Genomic DNA, 23,535 nt, shown 5'->3' with positions numbered 1-23,535 from the left:
ATACCTCATCACTTTTAACATACCACACGTTAATGTCGCGGTTACTGGCACACGAAATAGGGGCAGATGACGCTGTTCAGTTTGTCGAAAGGGGCCGACTGTCGTTCTCATCTGCTGTTGGCTGTTTCCGCCACAACTGGAGACTGCTGTAGTCAAGGCACGTGTCAGTCAGGGAATACCTGTCCAAAGCGACTCGTCGCTGCATTTGCCGCATTTTCATTACGTGATGGGAAGGCTGAGGCAAATTAGTGGGCTTCCTCGACCAACGTTATTTTATTACCCAGAATCTCGCAGTTTCTCAAGCAGAACAAAAAGATGATTGTTGGCATTTAACTCAGAGGAACAACGTTTCTTCTGCTGAAAAACACTTATTTACTTCTGAAGTAATTTCCGCTATATCCTCGTTTTCGTCATCTATGAATTCGTGAAATAATGACTGACATCCAAAGATTACTGAAAAACTTACTTCGTTCTAAAACTGTATCATCAAATAGTGTATAACTTCTAGTCAGCCAAATAACATAAATAGTATATCCTTCTGTTCTTATTTCTGAAAACAGTGCAAGGAGAAAAAGTATTTCGTAGGACGCTGTTTCTCAATCGATTACTCCCTGATGAAAGGTACGCAATTATTCAAAAGTTCCGTCATCAATTGATCAACTCGTGAACGCTCTTGTAACTAGAAAAATCATTGTTGAAATCACACATGGCGTCACCGGTTGTTTTCGACTAATACCGGCTAGAGTTTTCAAGTGAAAAGCATAGATTTCAGTGATTTTTAACGAAGTTCTCTTCCAATTTTTATCGGCCTCTATACTACGCCATCGTTGCCATTTGCGCTTCGTTGCGCAGTTAACAGTGTCATTTCTGAGTGACAGTGAAAGTTGTAGAGGCAATCGCCACTAAAGCCCCGTCACAGTTTCAAAACACGGAAGATGTTCCTCTTAATGAACTAAATTATCACATTCCAACTACAACGTCGTTGTGTCACGGCAATAATAAAAATAAAAGGAGATTCGAGACGGGATGGCGTATTCACTAATGGCAGCACAACTGTTTAATCAGGGTAAGAGGCGAAAGGAAAACTTGAGCGCAAGATTTACCAGTAAGTAAGCCAACACTCAGACCCAAAGGAGAAAGTCAGTGGGTGAAGAACTCTCCTTGGCTGTCAACAGCCGACTGGTATGAGTAGGTCTTACGCCACAATCGTGTCGAAACGGTGCAATCACTCTGTAACAGTGACTTGTCTTCCTGTGAGACGCTTCACTCTAACTTGCCGCAACGATTTGTCGACTGTTAAAATGTCTGCCTTCTGCAGGCTGTCACCACAGTCATCATACATGATTTCTGATTGATTCAGCAGTTCAGCCCCACTCATGTGACTGTCGTTTTACGGAAAAGTTAACAAAAAAGTCTGATCAGTGTTATTTGCCACCAGAGCTGTCATCTTTCATCTCCCTACTTCTCAGATTTAGGAAGACATTATCTTTTTTTTAGGTAAGTGAAATTCCAAATAGTCTGCTTCTCTGTTGCTTTAGCATCTATGATAAATCCTGATTTTTTTCACTGGTTCACTAGTTCTACGGCTGTAAAAGTGACACCTAATTGCTGCTGATTTGTATCACTAATTTCATTTCGCTCACGTGCGTAACTAATTTAACAGCTATGTAGATTCACAAGTCACATTTAGATGGTACGCAATAACAGAATTTTCTAAACTGCGAAGAAAATAAACAATGTCGCAAACTCGAGCAAAAATTTGGTACTAAATACCACAAAAGACTGAGGAGACTATCAGTCTAGCCATGAGTCTGATAGACTTTCAAATATCATTCCACATGTGCATCATTTTGTCTTTAGGTGTTATTTTATCTTGGCACCGTCAGTGAACTTTATTTACAACTGTACTTTTTAAACGAAAGTCTAAGTTTTACAGTACAACTGGTTTAATGTTTAGAGCTGTCAGCCAACTCTGAACGCAATTTTCAGTGCTGTCAGCCAGCTTTAAACTGTATATTCTGATGATGCTCTCGTTTATTTGAAGGGCGAAACCGGTGAATAAAAAATGCCAAGTGGGACTTGTAGCTGTTTGCAAAACCTTAAAAAACATTTAGACCAATATTTTTAGGTAAATACAGCGCACAAAAAGTTAGTCACCTCCAGGAGAGACGCTAATACCGTGTAACGTCGCCTCTAATTTTGATAGAGGCCTCATTCCAGCCAGTAAGAAAATACACATGTTTACGCAGATATACCATATACAGCTGTGTCGATTAGATCCTACAGGCACAACAGACTGCAGGGCTGTTTATTCCTAAGCTTTATGCGCTATTCCAGACACTCCCAGACAGTTTATATTGGATTGTAATCGAGTGATTTAGTGAGTCAGTCGAGGCCCTGAGCGTTCGTTAAACTAGAAACGTATTACTGCAGCCCTGTAAATACCTGTGTTATCATTTTGTAAGACGGAGTTGTCCACAGTACTAACTGTGAGGGGGACTGATGACCTTAGCTGTTTAGTCCCCCTTAAACATCCCAACAACAACAACTAACTGTGAAGATGTAGAAGAAAGGGCGATACTTAGTCACCGAGAATGTTGAAATAAACATCCCGGTTTATGCTCACAAACAAAAACACCGTCCGGACAAACCTCGAAGACCCAACGGTAGCTACTGGCTGCCGTGTCATCCTCAGCGCTTAGGCGACACCGGATACGGACACGGAGGGGCATCTGGTCAGCACACCGCTCTCCCGGCCGTTATCAGTTTTGGTGACCGGTGATTTCTGTTCACGGTTATCCGAATAAGCGGTCCCATGGTATGTAAACCACCCCTATGCCCTCACAGAATCATCTCCAGTATGAACCGCACCGTGAGATAAGCTCCACATTGGTCCGTCAGTGCACTCGATGCGTTCGATCTTTAGAAGTCAGTCAAACCCTTTAATCGTAGGACCAAACCACTTCCAGTCAGCTACTGTCACGTTTCCGTGTTGTGAGAAATAGCCTTTCGCAAGGTACTCGAGTCCAAACATCCAAAGCACACATTTTCCCTTCACTGTGTTAACTCGTAAGTTGGTTGAGATGGAGTTGCATCGATTGACATCAGCAATGCTCGTTGGCACGACATTCGTCTCTAGACCGTGTCGGTTAGATACTTTACGACCACTGTTCCTGGGTTACGTCTTCCTCTGTGACGCATTGAACGCTCCGTCTTGAAACGCCAACAAATTGGGCAACTTCACTCACGGTGTGGTTCACCGTACGTACAACATGTTATCTCCTTTCTGCCATTCTTTCACGTCTCCACGTCGACCCATCTTATTGCGCTGGTTCCATGCAACCGACTGACACACCCACACAACTTCATTTCCATGACATACGAAACAAGGCCCTAGGAGTAGACAACATTCCATTAGAACTACTGATAGCCTTGGGAGAGCCAGTCCTGACAAAATTCTACCATCTGTTGAGCAAGATGTATGAGACAGGCGAAATACCCTCAGACTTCAAGAAGAATATAATAATTCCAATCCCAAAGAAAGCAGGTGTCGACAGATGTTAAAATTACCGAACTATCAGTTTAATAAGTCACAGCTGCAAAATACTAACGCGAATTCTTTACAGACGAATGGAAAAACTGATAGAATTCGACCTCGGGGGAGAACAGTTTGGATTCCATAGAAATATTGGAACACGTGAGGCAATGTTGACCCTACGACCTGCCTTAGAAGATAGATTATGGAAAGGCAAACCTACGTTTCTAGCATTTGCAGACTTAGAGAAAACTTTTGACAATGTTGACTGGAATACTCTATTTCAAATTCTGAAGGTGGCAGGGGTATAATACAGGGAGCGAAAGGCTATTTACAATTTGTACAGAAACCAGATGGCAGTTATAAGAGTCGAGAGACATGAAAGGGAAAGGTGGTTGGCAAGGGAGTGAGACAGGGTTGTAGCCTCTCCCCGATGCTATTCAATCTGTATATTGAGCAAGCAGTAAGGGAAACGAAAAGTTCGGATTAGGTATTAAAATCCACGGAGAAGAAATAAAAACTTTGAGGTTCGCAGATGACATTGTAATTCTGTCAGAGACAGCAAAGGACTTGGAAGAGCACTTGATCGGAATGGACAGTGTCTTGAAAGGAGGGTATAAGATGAACATCAACAAAAGGAAAATGAGGATAAAGGAATGTAGTCGAATTAAGTCGGGTGATGCTGAGGGAATTAGATTAGGAATGAGACACTTAAAGTAGTAAACGGTTTTTGCTGTTTGGGGAGCAAAATAACTGATGATGGTCGAAGTAGAGAGGATATTAAATGAAGATTAGATGGATAGATCACAGAACTAATGAGGAGGTATTGAATAGAACTGGGGAGAAGAGGAGTTTGTGGCACAACTTGACCAGAAGAAGGGATCGGTTGGAAGGACATGTTCTGAGGCATCAAGGGATCACCAATTTAGTATTGGAGGACAGCGTGGAGGGTAAAAATCGTAGGGGGAGACCAAGAGCTGAATACACTAAGCAGATTCAGAAGGATGTAGGCTGCAGTAGGTACTGGGAGATGAAGAAGCTTGCACAGGATAGAGTAGCATGGAGAGCTGCATCAAACCAGTCTCAGGACTGAAGACCACAACAACGTTAGAGATCGAGTGTCACATAACCACCTGATACTGGATCTACACCATCCAATGCGCTCCAACGCGAGCAACTTCCTCTTCTAAGCGGGTGATTAATCTTTTGACCGGTGAGTGTAAAAAATAGAGAGAAATTCCTTTGAAGTCGTGTGTAGCCTGACACAAGCGGCCGATTGAGAACGAAGATATGAAATTTTGGTAATTAACCTGTTCTGAGTGCTTACACCAACTGCGCCTCAGAAAGGGCTACTGAGTGGGTGTAGTATGGAGGCTGACCGTCCGCTCACCCTGGCGGACCGGTCCGGTCCGGAGCACAGCGTTTCGCCACTCCATAACTCGTTATTCTCGCTCCGGTCAAGGAAAATGGAAGGGGCGACTCCTGCTGCTCTCAGCATCCACTTTCGCCGCTCGCATGCTCGGTGGCGCTACTTCGACTCCAGTGAAAGGATAACTCTTCTCTAACCCCCGTTGGAGGTCATCTTCTTTGACTCCAGCAGTGAAGGGGGAAATCCGGTCGTAATTTCTCTGCTAACTACCGTCACGTACCCTAAGAAATATTTTCTCCGTAAAAAAGAGCTTTCACAGGAAATGATAGAGAGGAAATGTCTTTCAGTGTATAATAAAATTTCTTTACAATTGTATTCTTTACTCATCTGCTCACTTCATAGTACTATACATTTCAGTGTTCTATACTCCGCCCGCCCACCTGCTAGAGTTGGATGGTAAAATCAGCTTCCCAAAACAAATTTACTCGTGGAAATTGATTGTACCATCAACTCCATAAAATATTTGAATATGAACTCATACAACTCCGAAATCGATAGCACTAGGAAATGAACAGAACAACAATGAATACAGCTGTACAAAAAAAAAGAAATTACTTACACAATGAAATATCCACCAGTTGACAACCTCTAATTGTATACCTTTTCTATAATGGAGAAATGTAATGAATGGTAGCGTTCTTAAGGCTGTAAAAGAAAACCAAAAAAAAAAAAATCGTGTGACTAGGGCCTCCCGTCGGGTAGACCGTTCGAAGGGTGCAAGTCTTTCGATTTGACACCACTTCGGCGACTTGTGCGTTTTTACAGAGGGCAGCTAACCGTCTGACCGAACACGCTGAGTTACCGTGCCGGCATTTCCCTTTTGTTCGCTTTTGTTCGTCGCATCTGCTCGGGGCGGACGTCGTAAGATACCCTTTTAAGTTCGTTGTTGATCGATTAACTCGGTTTTTTTTATTACAGAGGGCAGTTACCCCTCTGACCGAACACGCTGAGCTACCGTGCCGGCACCACTCAGCTACAGGGGTCGGACAAAGAAAAGCAGAAAATTACACAGAGTGGTGTCAGAGAAGGACACGAAACTGCCGCTGATGAATGGACAAATTATTAATTTGCAGTTGTTGTCCTCAGAGATACGTGCTCTTTGTCCCTGTAACACTCAACCTCTGTACCACTATTCCCCCACTGAAATTCAGTACATGCATTACACGTCTCGTGAAACTTAGATGAATGCGCTCTCTGCGACTTCAGGCTATGTATCCGATTCGTAAGAGTTGTTACAAGGGGGAGAGAACGTAAACTTGCTTTTGACGTGAAAATGTCTTCGAAATCGATGTCGAAGGTGGGTAGGAAATGGTGCTCAAAATTAATGACTTTTCTATCGACGTCATTTCAAAATTCAATCCCTCAACCAAAAGTAATCACATTATCATTATCGTGCCTCGTCCAAAAGAAGAAAATTTGTTATATATACTACAGCGGCGCTCACAGATCCCGCACATCCCGAATTGTATACGCCCCAATTAAACTCACAAAGACTGTTAGCAAAATGATAAGAAATGAGGAGATTCTTCTCAGAATCATCGAGAAAAAGAATATTTGGAAGACACTTACTACAAATACGAACAGGATCTTATACCCGTGTTGAGAGGTCAGGTAGCAGAGGGAGTCGTAAAGAGCAACGACTTCTGGGGAAGACAGAAATTTGAATATATTCAGCAACAAGAATATATTCAACAGTAACTGGGTATCGGCGCTACTCTGACACGAAAAGTTTGGCACGGTACAGCTAATCTTCGCAGATCTCATCAAACCAGTCAGAAGCCTGATGACCCAAAAAAAGACATGTCATTAGTTATTGTGAATTTTAACTGTTGGTCTCAAAAAACAGTAGAGGGATGTGACAAATGAATCTGAAATGTTCGAAAATTACTCAAACTTCTTGAACTGTCGCAATAAATGAATGTCAAGCACAATAATAATTACAAAACACGCGCGCAAATGCATCAAGCGCAAAATTCTAAGGAGATGATACCGTATACGTCGGGACCAGATTGAATACCAACTTGCAGTTCAGTTACGAATACAAGTAATATAAGTAGTCTCGCAGACCTCGAGAGGCGTCCAGTGAGGCTAGGTCGTGCGTAGATATGGATTTCGATGCTGACTGCTATTGGGACAGTGGCTGTCTTCAAGGGCGTGCTGAAAAGTAATTCCTCCGAATGTTTTATACTGATCTCAAGATCAGTTGAAGTATTTCGTGTCGTGCATCTTACTCGATCGATTTTCCCGCTTCCCTCATGCAAGGTACAACCTTCTGCCGCTAGAGGGCTCCGAAGTGTAGCGTTAACGTGGCGGTGCGTTATGTAACAATGTCGGTGCTTGACAGACCCTCAGAAAACTGAAAGCACGAATTCGAAGAATTCGTCCACACATGGAGCACCATCTCCTTCAGCACAACGATGCCAGGCCACTCACGGCATGTGTAACAATCCGACGCCTTGGTTTCACTGTCATGGTTCATCCTCAATAGAATTCCGACTTGGCACCATCCGATTTTCAACTCTTTCCATACCTTAAACCACACCTTCGAGGACTGACCTTTGGTATTGATGAAGTGATGCCAGCAAGGGCGAGGCTGTGGCTCCGACAACAAAGCCAACCATTCTACAGCGATGGTACCAGTAAAATGATCTAAAGACAAAGTTCTAAACATGTAGACTTCAAGAATAAAGATATAGAATGTTAATGAATTGTTTTTATTTAAAAATCTTGAAGAGTTTTCACATAAGAAATTCGGAAGCATTACTTTCAATGCGCCCTCGGACTTCTCTTTACCAGCCTCAAAGACCTTTCCATTCCTGAAGATATTCTTTCTTTGAAGAAATTACGTGGTTAGGTATTTGATGTTTGTTGTAGATTAGATTGTTTCCTTACTTGTGTCAGAATGAACTGACTAAGAGAATGTAATGAAATCTTGTGCGATATGGCAACTGGAGCCTGTAAACTCGGATATTCACCAGAGAGATTTCACAGGAGGCGCATATGCTTGGTGCCATTGACAGTGATATTGTTGTGGAGCGCTAGAGGACAGAGATGGGCTTCAGCACAAAGACCGTCGTCGTTCTGCTAGGTCCAAAAAATTGACAGTAGGGCGTCGCTGCATTTTACAGAGTATTATACCAACCACCCATCAGATACAAGTTTATTATTGGCATCGGATGTCACCTGCAGCCAGTCCTTTTACAATAATCGTAATTGCTTTTCGATAACAACGGCGTTATTGATGTCGGAAAGGTACGTGCGCAAATTCTTCTCCTGCTTTGAGAGGACTCATGCTATTATATCTTCCCTTGCTGAAGCTCCTGGGAATCTGCAATGACAAATTTGTCCATCCTGAGTGACATCCTTAGACAAAACAATTATCAAGTCGTTCTTAATCCCTAAATACGTAGTGGCGGCTGCGGAATAATTTTAGCAGATATTGTAATTCATACGCAAAGGGGTGGTTGCTTCTTAAGCTGTATAAAGGTTAAAGAAGAATAAACGCTAAAATAAGATATGGAATTTGATTATATTATGATCGGTTCTTTCGCTTGGTATGCATGTGGGAGAAATTGTATTACGTATGCTGATTGTCAGCTCTGCTGTTGGAACAGTGGTATTCGATGTCGCACAAATACGAGTATTTCTGGCACTGGATTGCGTTTCAAAGAATGAAGGAATATCACGAACCTCTGGAATTCCGCATCTAATTCACTTTTAAATTAGGCTGCCCATGTATCAAGCACATCGTGATGTCTGGACTCCTGTAGAAGTCACCCATCAGAGAGTCGCATTGTTAGACTCTTTGAGATTGATATCTTTCTAATCTTCGGAAATCTCCGAATAAATATAACAAAGAATATGATCAATAGATCTGCTTCCGTAGAAAAATTACCAAATCATGGGTTTGCGTTCATGTTAGAGCCGCGAATCGTCCCAATCCAAATGGTGCAACGAATTACACCCCAATATTTTCCCTGCAAGGTGTGGAAAGATGGTCACATAAAGTTTCTGGTCATCAAAGTAATGATAGTGTTCTGAATGAAATGCAGTCTCTCACTGAGCACAGTCGGTGGCAAACATTCCATCGGAAGATATGCCCCGCTAGTGCTAGCCGTGTTTGTACCTGCTCCATCCCTTTCATTCCATATTTTTCCACAATAACACAAAAACAACGCTGCAACACATAAGCACTCACCACATCATCCACATGGTACATCTAAAAATTCATAACAGATCAGACAAATAACCACGAAAGTAGTATTAGTCTTCTGAATGAAACTCTAAGTCTGTACGCAGAGTCTCATGGAGCTCAGCGATAGTGTACTGCCGATAGTACACATTTCATCGAAAGATATGCGAAACTTGTCCCGTTTCTGCTACTCGTGTTTGCCTGCACTGGACTTCGTCTCTCCATCCCTTTCATTCCATACGCCTCCGCAACAACACAAACACAACACTGCAATACGTAAGGACTCATCACGGCACATCTGAAACTTCGTAACAGGTCAGACTAATTCACATGAATATGAGTCACAAAGCTACAGTGCTAGCTAATGACTAAACTAGATCATTTTCTCGGCTGAACATGGATCCGTCTCGTACACAGAGCTAAGAAGTGGAAAGGGTTCAGAGATCTTCAGTAGGCAAAAATGGAAATAAAATAACTCTCAACCTAAATGGAAAATGTTGCGGAAATACTTCCACTTTTCATGCTAGCAGTAGATTATTAGGCACAAGGCACATACTGTGAAGTCCATCAGATACAGTTGTAGTTAGTCTCCCAGATGAAACCTGCCAACAATACTACCCGCAAGCTCACATTTCGTTCTAGTCGTACGTCAAGGCACGATCGTATACCTAGAATAATTTCTCTATCTGACACCGCTTGGACATTCGAGCATCACGTGCTCTGTATACCGTTCCATGATAATGCTCACTCACAATGACCTCGAAATCAACATTTCACATGTCACCACCGTCTTTCGTTCCGCATATGTAACGACCTCGGTGCCACCTGTTCTACGAGTATAACGTCCAACCCTCGTTTCTTCCTTTGTTCCTAAGCTATGTTCTACACTCGGTTTTCTGATCATAATAAATAGCACTTAATTCCTCTTCTCTCGAAGAAACACTATCCATCTGCCAACAGCCGGTCTAATCTTTCGTGCCAGCACAGCATATGCAGCGTAGCAACCTTGGAGCCAGTATCGTTCATCTTACGAAGGCCGCTCTCGGCTTGGAAGAAACACACGTGTCTCCTGGGTGAACGAGTTCGACGCACGCTGGAGCATGGTCGTACTCACGTAATAGTTTCGTGTGTGAGCAGACATACACACACACACACCACACACACCACACACACACACACACACACACACACACACACACACACACACACACACACACACACACAAAGTCTGCAGAGTGGTTACAGCATTTACGTAAGCGGCAATATAGTCCTCTCCGAGCCGGTCTGCTCTCGAGATAACCGTCTTCCGCGTTCCGTACCAGCTTTCGCCGACAGCTGAAATTGCCGGATGCAGCATCAGCGGCGCCCATCACGACCACCGACGTCAGCCTCCGCACATCCAGAGGCATCCAACGTTCACCTCGTGTATAACTTTCCTCCAGCGAAGGGGCGAGTGCAGAATCTCGATTAAGTACGTACATCGCGAGGTCAGCTGATGTTAGGTCGCATGTGTCAGTTACTGCTTTCGCTAAGGAAGAACCCGTTTTCGCCGCCGCCTTCCGGAATCGTTTGTACTTTCGCTGCCTGCAGCGCTCTTCCGCACTAGAGGTAGCATCTGATATTTTGTGAAATAATTCGAGACACTGAATTTTGTGGATAAACTACGGCATGAGACAATTTTATCGGTGCAATTAACCACAACTGTACGGAAATGCTCGAGCATCGATCGAGATCGTATAGACGTGAAAAAGATACTCGAGCACTCTATTTCATTCTCCTAGTGACTGTTTCCAGCGCGCTCTATGAGGGTTTCAGTTACATCTCTTCTCTCCTTGTAACATAGCGAAAATACACCAGTTGATAGAGAATAAAATCATCACCGACACACGTGCTACTTTTACATGCAACAAACCTTCCGAAAGACAAAAATCGAATGTCCGAAAACGATTTTTGCAGACGAGTTTATATGTTAAGACCTGAACAGATTTTTCTGGTCCGATCTAATGTTATTTTTTGATCGTCAGTTGTTTCCCAAGTACGACCTCTCGAAATCAGCTTTCTAGTTTCCGATTTTGTCACTCGACGTCTGCTTTTCTTCACTCGCTTATAAGTAGTAACAATTTCTTGCTAAGGCCGATATTTCATCTTCTTCTTCTTCTTCTTCTTCTCCGTACCAAATGTCAATCCGTCCAAATTAGCTGACATTTTTAAGAGTAAGTACGAACCATCCTCTTCTTCTTCTTCGCCCTACCATAGGTCAATCCGTCCGAATTAGCTGACATTTTTAAGAGTAAGTACGAACCAGAAAAAATGTTCAAATGCGTGTGAAATCTTATGGGACTTAACTGCTTACACACTACTTAACCTAAATTATCCTAAGGACAAACGCACACACCCATGCCCGAGGGAGGACTCGAACCTTCGCCGGGACGAGACGCACAGTCCATTAATGTAGCACCCCAGACCACTCGGCTAATTCCGCGCGGCAAGTACGAACCTGACAGCGCAGCCATGTTTAAAAAAAGATGTAGCGTTTAAACGTGTGCGAATATCTATAGCGAGAGAGGAAATCCGGTAGCTGTAGCTGTTATTCCAACATTGATATTGAAGTGTTCACATGGCCAACCAGAGGCGGTATCGAAAATGGTTTACGAAAACTACAATCGGGAACACCTCGTAAATATGGTGACTGAATCTTACTTTCTGGACAGAAGATAACAATCACACATCTTGTGTACTGCCTAGAGAATACTATAACGTTGTATTTATTGGAAAACAGCCAACACGAATTCAGAAAATATCGTTCTTGTGAAACATGACTAGTTCTTGATTTTCACGAAGTACTATCGACGGGGGATGTCAAACTGATTCCATATTTTTATATTTCCAGAAGCCTTCTGACACCGTTCCTCACAAACGACTTCTAATGATATTGCCTTCCTACTGAGTATCGTTTCAGTGTGCGACTGGATTCGCGATTTCCTGTCAAAAGGGTCACAGTTTGTAATAACTGATACAAAGTAATCGAGTAAAACAGAAGCAAAATCTGGTGTTTCCCGATGAAGCCCTCTGCTGTTCCTGGTCCACATAAACGATTTAGGAAACAATCTGAGTAGCCCTCATAGATTGTTTGCGGATGATGCCGTCATTTACTGTCTTGTAAAGCCATCAGGGATCAAAACCAATTGAAAAATGATTTAGAGAAGATATCTGTATGATGTGAAACGTGGCAATTAATGCTTAAGAATAAAAAGTGTAAAATCATCCACACGAGTACTAAAAGGAATCCACTAAATTTTGGTTACACGATGAAGACTGGAAATTAAATAAGTACTTAGGGTTTACAATTACGAACAACGTAAACTGGAACGATTACTCAGATAAAAGCGAACTAAAGAGTGCGATTTATTGGCAGAACACTTAGAAAATGCAACATGTCTACTAAACAAACTGCCTACGGTCTACGCTTGCCCGTCCCCTTCTAGAGTATTGCTGCGCGGTATGCGATACGCATCAGATCGGATTGACGGATGACTTCGAAAAAGTTCGAAAAAGGGTAAGTTGTTCTGTATTGTTGCAAAATAGGGGAGAGAGTGCCACGGATATGATATGCGAATTGGGGAGGCAATCATAAAAAAGGTGTTTTTCGTTGTGGCAGGATCTTCTCATGGAATTTCAGTCACGAGATGTCTCGTTAGAGTACGAAAATATTTTGTTGGCGCCCACCTACATAGGAAGAAACGATCATCATCATAAAATAAAATAAATCGTAGCTCGCACGGAATGATTTAAGTGTTCGCTTTTCCCGCACGCTGTTCGAGAATGGAAGGTAGTTCGATGAACCCTCTGTCAGGAACTGAACTGTGAATCGCAGAGTAATCGTGTAGATGTAGATATAGGAAACAAAAAACCGCCTCATACAGGAAAACACGTCTCGAAGAACAAAAGAGTGTTGAAACCAAAAGTATCAAGTGGCATCAGATGCAAGTCAAAATATCATTTAAGTGTCTCCAGATGTATGTCAAAAGAGCAGTTAAGTTCTGGGATCACTTAATATTGTAATGAATACAGCAATGGAATGTATACTTTCAAAACTATCTGTCATTGTTAAATGTACTTCATCCAACATAACTGAGAAATGATGCGACTGTCTGTACTGCTCAAGTAGTAGATTTCATTATCAGAAATTAAGAAAGGTGGACGGAAGATAAGCATTTAGCTTCTGGCGACGGCGAGGTCGTTAGAGACGGACAAAGATGGAGACCGTGTTGTTTCCAAAGGAACCATCCCAACATTGGCTTTAGTTGATTACAAAAATCACAGGGAAACTAAATCCGGGTGGCTGGGCACGGATCTTGCCGAATGCGAGTCCAGTACCTCAATGGGAGGGAAGAACGAAATAGGATTATAGGACAGTGCTGTCTAGCTCCAAGTGCTGAATTCTGCGAAAAATATTATTACAGCAAGCCTAGGAAGAACAGACCTCGAGTTGTTTGAAGTTATCTAAGGACAATTTCCCTTTGACCTTTGGACAACATGAGAGTCTAAAGTTAGAAATTACCAGAACATGACATCACAACGAAAGAATGTGTTACTGCTGTCTAGAATGTAACTGATGTATCGTTAAAGACCATAGGAGAATATGAGACATCATATTACTTGGAACTTCTGAGAATATGAAGTCTTGGACAAACATATTTCTCTGATTTAACAGTTGACGTAGGTTGAGGCTGGCACAAATTAATCCCCTATTGCCTCTTGTATTTTTAGTAGCGTTACTGGCGTCTGCCGTGAAATGCAAATAAAATTTCCTGCTTCTCTGAAGGACTTTAATCTATTGTGGTACGTCACTGTATTTGAAGACCGAGCACAGCGCGTTTGAAAGACATTCATTTTAAATTTAATTCTGCAGTCCTCTGTGCATTACCACAAAGACAGCGAAAGTGACAGTGGCATTTTCGTCTGAAAATATGGCTCTTTAGGCGACTCACCTATCAGAGGCACGGGGCTGACGCCCCAATAGATCTCCAGGCTGAATAAGCAGGATAGGAAAACATAACGCACTAGACTGACATTTTCTAAACTACCTGTAGTAGATCTTCATTGACATTACTGTGAGGTAATGTATAAATAGAATGTTATTGACAGTCTTCCACTGTTGAATCCCAGCTGATAGTTATGAGACTAATGCGTTGTTGATGCAACAACCTTTAATAATATTCTGTCTGTGATTAACCCATTGTGTTCGTACATAATAAGTCTCGTTAACCGTAGAATACCAAAGATAAAGTAAGACATTTGCTGAAAGAATATTAGTCAGAATATAAACAATAATAGAAACAACAGTCTTCAGTTAGCACATCAAAACTGGGAACAAAATACTTAAATGTGTACCGTAATTTAAAAATGGACTGCAGAACGATTTCGAAAAGAGATAAAGACGGAGGAGAATGCTATGGACCAGATGGTTTACTGCGATGCAGGACTGATGCCATGAAAAGAAATAGAATACATTCATAAATTATGTCTATTGCGAAAATGGGCATAATCTGAGCTTACAAGAATTCATAATTATAAAATACAGTAACCATAAAGAAGATGGTATCCTGAAATCTCGAGCAATTTAAGGAAATATTTGGTGCCAGAAAAATACAGAACTTACTTACAGAACAGAAAGATGCAAGAGGACCGTTTACAACAGCACATACTCATTTTGGGATCGTGACATATACTTAGAACCAGAATTAGTCCGTATACTGTGAGCTATAAATTAGAGTATTAATCTTTTACGTCGTAGATTTTTCTGTTGTTTGTATCCAGTGTGCAACTCTTGCTCAGCAACGACCTCTGCGCACAAAATAATCTCTATCAAACGCACCCAATTGCAACAAATGAACAGGATAATGATTTACCAAATAAATTTCACTAGCGGACGAGATTATTATTATACGCAGTGACAACTGGTAAGCCCCAAAACGAAATCCCAGTGCCATCATGTTTCCATCTAAACTGTAAGGTTTTAAGTGAGTGTTGAAATGGATTTAGCTCCCTTAGAATCTCTGTCGATTTTATTACTGGACTGCAAGGCCAATGATGAGTAGTCTGCAACACAGTTTCTACTTTTCTTCCAATTTTCGTTGATGCTCTACGCACATCTTGTGGCGCTACATACACGAGGTTGCAGAGTGTAAAATGTAAGAGCTGTGCTAGCTGTAAAACGGTGGAAGGATCCATTTGTGTAGACCAGAAAGAAGTAATTTGAGTGTTCAAGTACTTATAACATCTACTCTCATAAGATTTGACAAACATCTTACCTCCAAATCATAAAGATTTCTTTGAAATGGAGGAACATGTTTGACAGCGTCTTCATCTTCTTTCGTTGACATACACTTTATTTCGACTCTTCAGACATATGAAGGGACCACGTTGCAGTTTGTCTTCTTGCATCCTGCAATGTCGTATTATTAATAGACTGAAGTGCTCCTGGTCATAGTATTTAGGACGATTTCCTTTAAATAGGCATGATGTTGTGGCCAAAGTTCATCTGCAAACGACAGAAAAATTTGTATACCGGGCGAGGTGGCGAAATGGTTAAGACGTTAGATTCATATTTGGAAGGAGCAGGACTCGAAACTCCGTCCAGTTACCCAGGCTTTGGTCTTCACTAGTTCACACTGAAAAGGCCACAGTCGATATTCTGCCCAATAATCGTTCTATTCGAGCGAATAACCTAATCATCCAAGGGGCTTTAAATCTCAGTCATCCTTTCCGTAAAAATAAGCTCTTCATATTGCAGAAACAAATGTTATTAGACAATTACAAAAGCTTCCCATAGTAAGTCAATCTCATCTGCTATCAAAAACGATGGAAACAGCAACGAACTATTGAACAGAGTTACAGCCTCTATCAAAAGCTCTGCTTGTTCAGTGTAAAAAACTTACGACAATGATGATTACAAAGATCTGCAACTGAAAATTACTGTTTTCTTACGAAAAAGCTGTCTCGTAGCCCTATTACAAGTATACAAATAGAGGTAGACGTGAAAAACAGAAGAACTGTAAAATTCTCCATTCTCAAACAATTTTCTGGGGGCCTTGATAATATTATTATTATTATTTATTATTATTATTCTCGTGTCAAAGCATATACATTTACTCAGTGAGCAAACAGTATATTATATAGAAATCGACCACACTTGGCCGCTTCTAGTGCATTCTCCGAGGCCTGAGACAAGTCACCTTCCGTTGAGGTAGCATTAGCTTAAATCTGTGATCTTCTTCAAAGCCGCACTTCACAATATCTTGTTTGTCGTAACCTCATCTTACCACATTAACCGTGGATCTGCCCAACTCTGATGAAGGATTTCCACGCCAGTCATCGCTTGGCATCCTTGTCATAAAAAGGTGAAAGAATTTCAGATACTATTTTGCAACCACTGGGAAGAGGGTCCTACGCTTTCCACAGTCGCAAAATAGATATTTCATCTGTTGCTGTAGGTACGTCTAATGTTCTGAGAAAGCTGTTCCTGGATTTCAGTCTCTGCAGTGCATTTAATGTCTATTTTGTTCCTTTTGTTCGCAGCTATTTCTCTTTCAACGTAAGATAAAGCTATTTCTGCCTGTTGCCGCACAAAAACCAACATCTCCTGTCCTGTTGAGGACACGAACCGACGATTTAGTTCCACGTAGACCTATACGAGTGACCTCCTTCTTAGCGAGAGAGAGAGCTGACATTTACACACGGCTTTAGCAATTATGTTGAGATATTTACTCTGACAGGCGATGTGTGAGAGCACATGTGATTACGAACGCTCTCACGAAGCCGCTTTTAGCAACGTGTTTGGCTTTCGTAGTGCATATCCAACGTTCACACTGGTCATTTGACTTACTATTGAAGGAAGCAGTCAAAATATTTGCAGAGAGGATTTAGCACACTCCATGTATGCGAGAGTGATTCAGAGAGTAATGCAAAAAGCTCTGAGAGGTATTATTTATTCCAGTCGAATTAAGTCGGGTGATGCTGAGGGAATTAGATTAGGAAATGAGACACTTAAAGTAGTAAAGGAGTTTTGCTATTTGGTGAGCAAAATAACTGATCATGGTCGAAGTAGAGAAGATATAAAATGTAGACCGGCAATGGCAAGGAAAGCGTTTCTGAAGAAGAGAAATTTGTTAACATCGAGTATAGTTTTAAGTGTCAGGAATTCGTTTCTGAAAGTATTTGTATGGAGTGTAGCCATGTATGGGAGTGAAACATGGGCGATAAATAGTTTGGACAAGAAGCGAATAGAAGCTTTCGAAATGTGGTTCTACAGAAGAATGCTGAAGATTAGATGGGTAGATCACATAACTAATGAGGAAGTATTGAATAGGATTGGGGAGAAGAGGAGTTTGTGGCACAACTTGACTAGAAGAAGGAATTGATTGGTAGGACATGTTTTGAGACATCAAGGGATTGCCAATTTAGTATTGGAGGTCATCGTGGAGAGTAAAAATCGTAGAGGGAGACCAAGAGATGAAATAACTAACCAGATTCAGAAGGATGTAGGCTGCAGTAGGTACTGGGAGATGAAGAAGCTTGCACAGGATAGGGTAGCATGGAGAGCTGCATCAAACCAGTCTCAGGACTGAAGACCACAACAACAACAACTATGCTGATATACTGTAGCACTGCGCTGTCCCTCGTTGGTTTCGAACACTCTTTTGGACCCAGCGTTTGTCCCCTCCTGCAGCAACATGTCGATGGCCGCATAGAACAAACCTACGACAAACACTCCAAACCACGCCACCAAAAGTCCGCATTGATCTTTGCTCAACTACAACAAAAGTCCTCCTCCAACGAGGAAAGGAAGAAACGCTGTTGTGAAAAATGGACGCCAAGATCATTCCACACAGAGCACTAGCTGTGTTTGGACAAGGATATTCAAGGATCTTCTCGGTATTTACCTCGACTTATTTTAGAGACGCAAAGGAAAATTAAATCCTGATGGTTGGAAAGAGTCTGAAACCCATCCCTTAACCGTCGATCCACCTCACTCGGTCTGTATCTTCAATGCTCCGAACAGATGGAAACGTCTATACATCGGGGCTATGCCGAAGAATAGCGTTTCCGAAAACTGGTAGCTATCAAAGGTATACGATACTGTTTAAGCATAGCTACCTATGTACTGAAGTTTGATTATGAAAGTTCGTATTAAATTTTACGAATTGTGTCAGTGCAGCTGCTATTCTAGTGAAGTTTTATTTGCAAAACAAGAACGGACATGAGAGAAATCGGGTTATGACAAACAATACAGAATTGGGGCATGATGTACATAAGCAACTAGTCAGCTTGCACACAGTTGCACCATTTAACCCATAAGTGATATCTTCCACAAAAAAAAAAAAAATGGTTCAAATGGCTCTGAGCACTATGGGACTCAACATCTTAGGTCATAAGTCCCCTAGAACTTAGAACTACTTAAACCTAACTAACCTAAGGACAGCACACACACCCATGCCCGAGGCAGGATTCGAACCTGCGACAGTAGCAGCCACGCGGTTCCGGACTGCAGCGCCAGAACCGCACGGCCACCGCGGCCGGCGATATCTTCCACAGTTGTAATTTTTTTTCGCTTGTAAATTGGCAAGTGAATGACACCAATGTATTATTTTTAAAGAATCCTCCCTCAGCTTATATTGTCCTAATGTGCTAACTTATTTTTTGACTTCTACCACTGGCTAAAGGAAATTTTGATGGATAACATCTTCATGGATCAGTAAATCGTCTGAGGTTGTGAACATGCCTTATTGTGGTGACAGAATTGCTGGAAACTCCAGGACCGCAATCAAACAGAGACTGATAATAAACAAGTGCACAGATTACATTGGCCATCGAGGCTGGAGTCAGTTTCAAACAACCGCACAAAATACTTAAGACTTTGATCTTGCTTTTTCCCCGTTTAGAAAATCTTTCAATGAATTAAAATAAGAGACTAATTTCCGCTCTAAACCTTCCGTGCACATTAAGATCCTTTTTAACAACTTACTAAAAAAAGTATCAAAAAAGTTCAGGTGTCAGTGTTAATGAAGTAAGGTGGTATCAAACCGATTTGTGATTAATACTGCTTCACAAACTCGTGTAAATTTATCGTCTTTATTGTTCGAAAAATTTACATTAAACGCCAAAATAATCGAATTGAGAAAAAGATATGTACGTGTAACATATCGTATAGCTCAGCACTGGTAAAGAATATAAATATCCTCTTCCACAACATCATCTAACTGTTTCCAGAACTAATTAATGTTTTCCGGAGAACTAAGAAAAAAGTACTAGTGAAAATCTACTTTTTCCAGCAAATTATCCATCCACGTAACACAAGGCAGAGATAAAACAGTGAAGTCTATACCAGTAGTAATATGCGAGACACTTGCGACCGCAAATGTTCCATGTAACATGGCGGTGTGTAAAGTAACTATGTCGGTGAACGAGAAAACTGGAAGCACAATTCCAGACCACACAAAAGTGGGTTCACTGACATCGATCATACTGCATACAATCCCGACCTGGGCCTATCCGATTTTCATCTGTTTCCAAAACTTGGTGAACACCTTTGACAACATCTTTTTGATTCTGATGAGGCCTTGCAACCAGAACTGAAGTTGTGGCTCCGTCAACGAAATCAAACATTCTACAGAGACGTTATCAACAAACTGGTGCCGGCCGTGGTGGTCTAGCGGTTCTAGGAGCACAGTCCGGAACCGCGCGACTGCTACGGTCGCAGGTTCGAATCCTGCCTCGGGCATGGATTTGTGTGTTGTCCTTAGGTTAGTTAGGTTAAAGTAGTTCTAAGTTCTAGGGGACTGATGACCACAGATGTTAAGTCCCTTAGTGCTCAGAACCATTTGAACCATTTGAACAAACTGGTCTCTCGTTAGGAAAAATGTGTTCGTCGTCAGCGTGACTATGTTGAGAAATAAATTCGTAGACGGAAGAATAAAGATGTAGAATATTAATAACGTTGGTTTTATTTAAAAAACATTAAGAGTTTTACATAAAAAATGCGGAAGCATTACTTATCAACACGCCCTCGTAGAAATTTACGCATATACCTCAGTAGAAGTCTCCTTAAAGAGCAAACGTATAAAGTCCTCAGAAGACAATTGTGACCGACGAGACTAAACTGTGGTCTGATCTCAGGACATTTTCTCGTGAAATACTAGAAATATACTACGCATCTGCATTATTAATTAAAGAGATCGGCGTGACTGTTAGATAAAGTTGCAACTTAATTTCTACCTTTGTCACAGTGTTATCCGTAACTGCTGCTAAATACTTCAACAACATGAGCAGTTCTTTTCATTCAATAAAAATATTCTCAAAACAAGGTACATAAACGTTCAAACGAACATAGATGAGCAACAGTTACAAAGTTACACAACACTGAAACTTGCGCAGCCACATCGGGGTGATATGTAGCGCTGCAAATGAAAACAGACTGGAGGTTCAGTTTCAAAGACAGAAATATCTGCAAAATGTGAACGAAGACAGCACATTCTCACCTAATGAAGAAACATACATCGATACAGGGCAATATGTAAAATACCTTAATAAACATTGTTCGCTCTCCAGTAAAACAAAATTGTAATACATTTTTAATAATCAGGTTACTGATGATGCTTTAACTGAACATAACAAAATACTAACGCTAAAGGCGGCAAGTCATCATAGGTAGTTACATACGCAGTACCATATTAAGACAGTGGTGGAATATAAACATGAAGCCCCGTAAGGACAGAAAGAATTCTAGCAAATCTGGGTAACATTTTGACTACAATTTTCACCCTTATAGTAAGAAATGCATTTACGTGGCCCTCCAGTTTGGCATGTCATAAACTTTGCTAACGTAGACACTAAATAACAGATCTGCATTGGATTTAATAAGACGCCAAATTAATGTTTATCATTTCCATTTAAATGTTTCTGATCGAACACTCAGCTCTGAATATCGCTTGTCCACAGAAATATAAATTTGAGCGATAACTGAAGCATAGAGTTGTAGCAGTTAGTGAGACAAATTTAGACAAACTAAAGACTTCTGCGCTATGGTTACTGGTACTTCCACCAATCAGTACCAGGCAGGTGTCTTCAATAACCGAGTTTTGTGAGTGTTTTATGCGCCAACGTGAGATGTTCAGGGAAGAGTTTTATGTCTCGCAATGCATGTTGCTGCTGGCTGTCAGTATGTGAAATAATACGATGTAATGACTTGTGTTTCTTTGTTTTAGAGAACTTGTTCATGGGATAACGTAGTCCCCAAATATGTTATGGTAAATAAATCACACATTTCCGACAATTGGTGGGTAGCATTCTCAGCCCTACTTCGTGAGCAAGACAGGTAAATCTATATTGTAGCGTGTCTATGGTGAGACAGCGACGGCATTGATTCGTGACACTAAGTCACATACGAATTAGTCCCCAGCTCGTGGTCTAGTGGCTAGCGTTGCTGCCTCTGGATGACGGGGTCCCGGGTTCGATTCCCGGTCGGGTTGGGGATTTCCTCTCCCCAGGAGCTGGGTGTTTGTGTTGTCCACATCATTTCATCATCATCCGTAACAGTGGCTAGATTGGACTTTGGACTGCGTTAAAACTGGGACTTTTTACGGGCGCTGATGCTCGCGCAGTTGAGCGCCCCACAAACCAAACATGATCATCATCATACACGAAATAGGCGCTCACTGGTGAGTAAAAGGTTGTGTACACTTGATACCACGAGGGCGTCACCGCCATTGGAAGGACAGGAAGGCTAAGATGAAACCACGCCGTCTTCCAAGAAGTTTGCGGCGATCCCCGTTCAACAGCCGCTGTACGGTCAATCCCTCTCCTGCGCATTAAATAAAATGTGGTAGTGAGATCGTGCCATTGTCGGTTATCAGCCCCCAAATAACTGATAGAATATAAAATTCACGGACATGTTTTAACTGGAAATTCACTTGACCAATATCGACAGGCGAATGAAGACTGCTCGACCGCAGAAAGTGAAATAACCGAGCGTGACTGTGTGGATTGCGTGAGAGATACTCAATATGGTGCGGCGAACAAATAACACAAACGCTTTCTTTGAATATCGGAAAGGCCCAATCACCCGAGAAAACTCACACGCGCCGTCATCTCGTATTGTAATCTAAAAATTCATGCTTCCTTCGAAAACGACTAGACAGCTGCTTCAGTTTCCTAGCCATCTTCGCGGGAAGGGGAAAGATCTGAGCGACGTAATATGCCATGCATATGACGGAGTTATTCAGGATCCGAACTTTCTGAATCAGATGACACCCCTGATATGAACATACCCCTTATGAGACATCATATGTGACGAAATTCCGCTTTCATAATAAAGTGAGGCCTTCCGTCGAACATTACTTTTTTCTGTGGCCCCACAACCTGAGATAAACTGGACATTCACTAATAAGAGATAACTGCCCAAGACTTGCACCGCATCAGGTTTCAGTGTAGCCTGTTTCTTTGCGAAAACAGTGGCAAAAACTCAGGTTCGCCTACGGCGGTGAAAGCTGCAAATCATACGAACGAACGTGGTAGCAAAAAGGAGGGCATGATTCTGTAATACTTTAGGAACAACTTTTTTATACGCTCCTCCTTGCTCTACTGCTCACGTCGCTGAAAAAGGCTACGGACAAAGAATGAAACCGGCCTCTCTCCTTCTCTCGGTGTATCGAATTGTAATCGATAATCTAGCACCAGGTGAAACTGAAAGCTTAGACTTTGATCTTGCTTTTTCCCCGTCTAGAAACTCTTTCAATGAATTAAAATAAGAGATTGCTTTCCTCTCTAAACCTTCCGTGCAGATTAAAATCCTTTTTAACAACTTATTAAATAAAGTATCAAAAAAGTTCACGTCTCAATGCTAATGACTAAGGTGGTATCAAATCGATCTGTGATTAATACTGCTTCACAAACCACTGTAAAATCAACGACTTTATTGTTCGAAAAGTTTACGTTAAACGCCAAAATAATCGAAATGAGGAAAATATATGATATGTACGTTTAACATATCGTCTAGCTCAGCACTAGTAAAGAATATAAATATCCTCTTCCACAACATCATCTAACTGTTTCCAGAACTAATTAATGTATTTCGGAGAATTAAGAAGAAAGTAGTAGTGAAAATCTAGTTTTTCCAGAAAATTATTCATCTAGTGTCTGTATGTATAACACAAGGCAGAGACAAAACAGTGAAGTTTATACCAGTAGTAATGTGCAAGACACTTTCGGCCGCAAATGTCTGAAACACGCAAAAGTGAATGATAAATGTTAAACATGCGACGTCACGAAATGACGTACCTCACCGCACGTGCAGCGGTTTGGCTTGTGGTCCTACCCTCG

The 23,535-nt window shown here is 41.6% G+C and overlaps 1 protein-coding gene across 1 annotated transcript in view; it reads left to right on the top strand.

Moving 5' to 3' along the window:
• LOC126355605 (zinc finger protein AEBP2) overlaps positions 1–23,535 on the top strand; it is a 137,887-nt gene that overhangs the window by 54,628 nt on the left and 59,724 nt on the right. The gene's annotated exons all lie outside the window — the stretch shown is intronic.

Source organism: Schistocerca gregaria, chromosome 3, assembly GCF_023897955.1.
Source record: "Schistocerca gregaria isolate iqSchGreg1 chromosome 3, iqSchGreg1.2, whole genome shotgun sequence".
Lineage (NCBI taxonomy): Eukaryota > Metazoa > Arthropoda > Insecta > Orthoptera > Acrididae > Schistocerca > Schistocerca gregaria.
The sequence above is the reverse complement of the archived record's forward strand: the minus strand, read 5'-3'. Positions and strand labels throughout refer to the sequence as shown.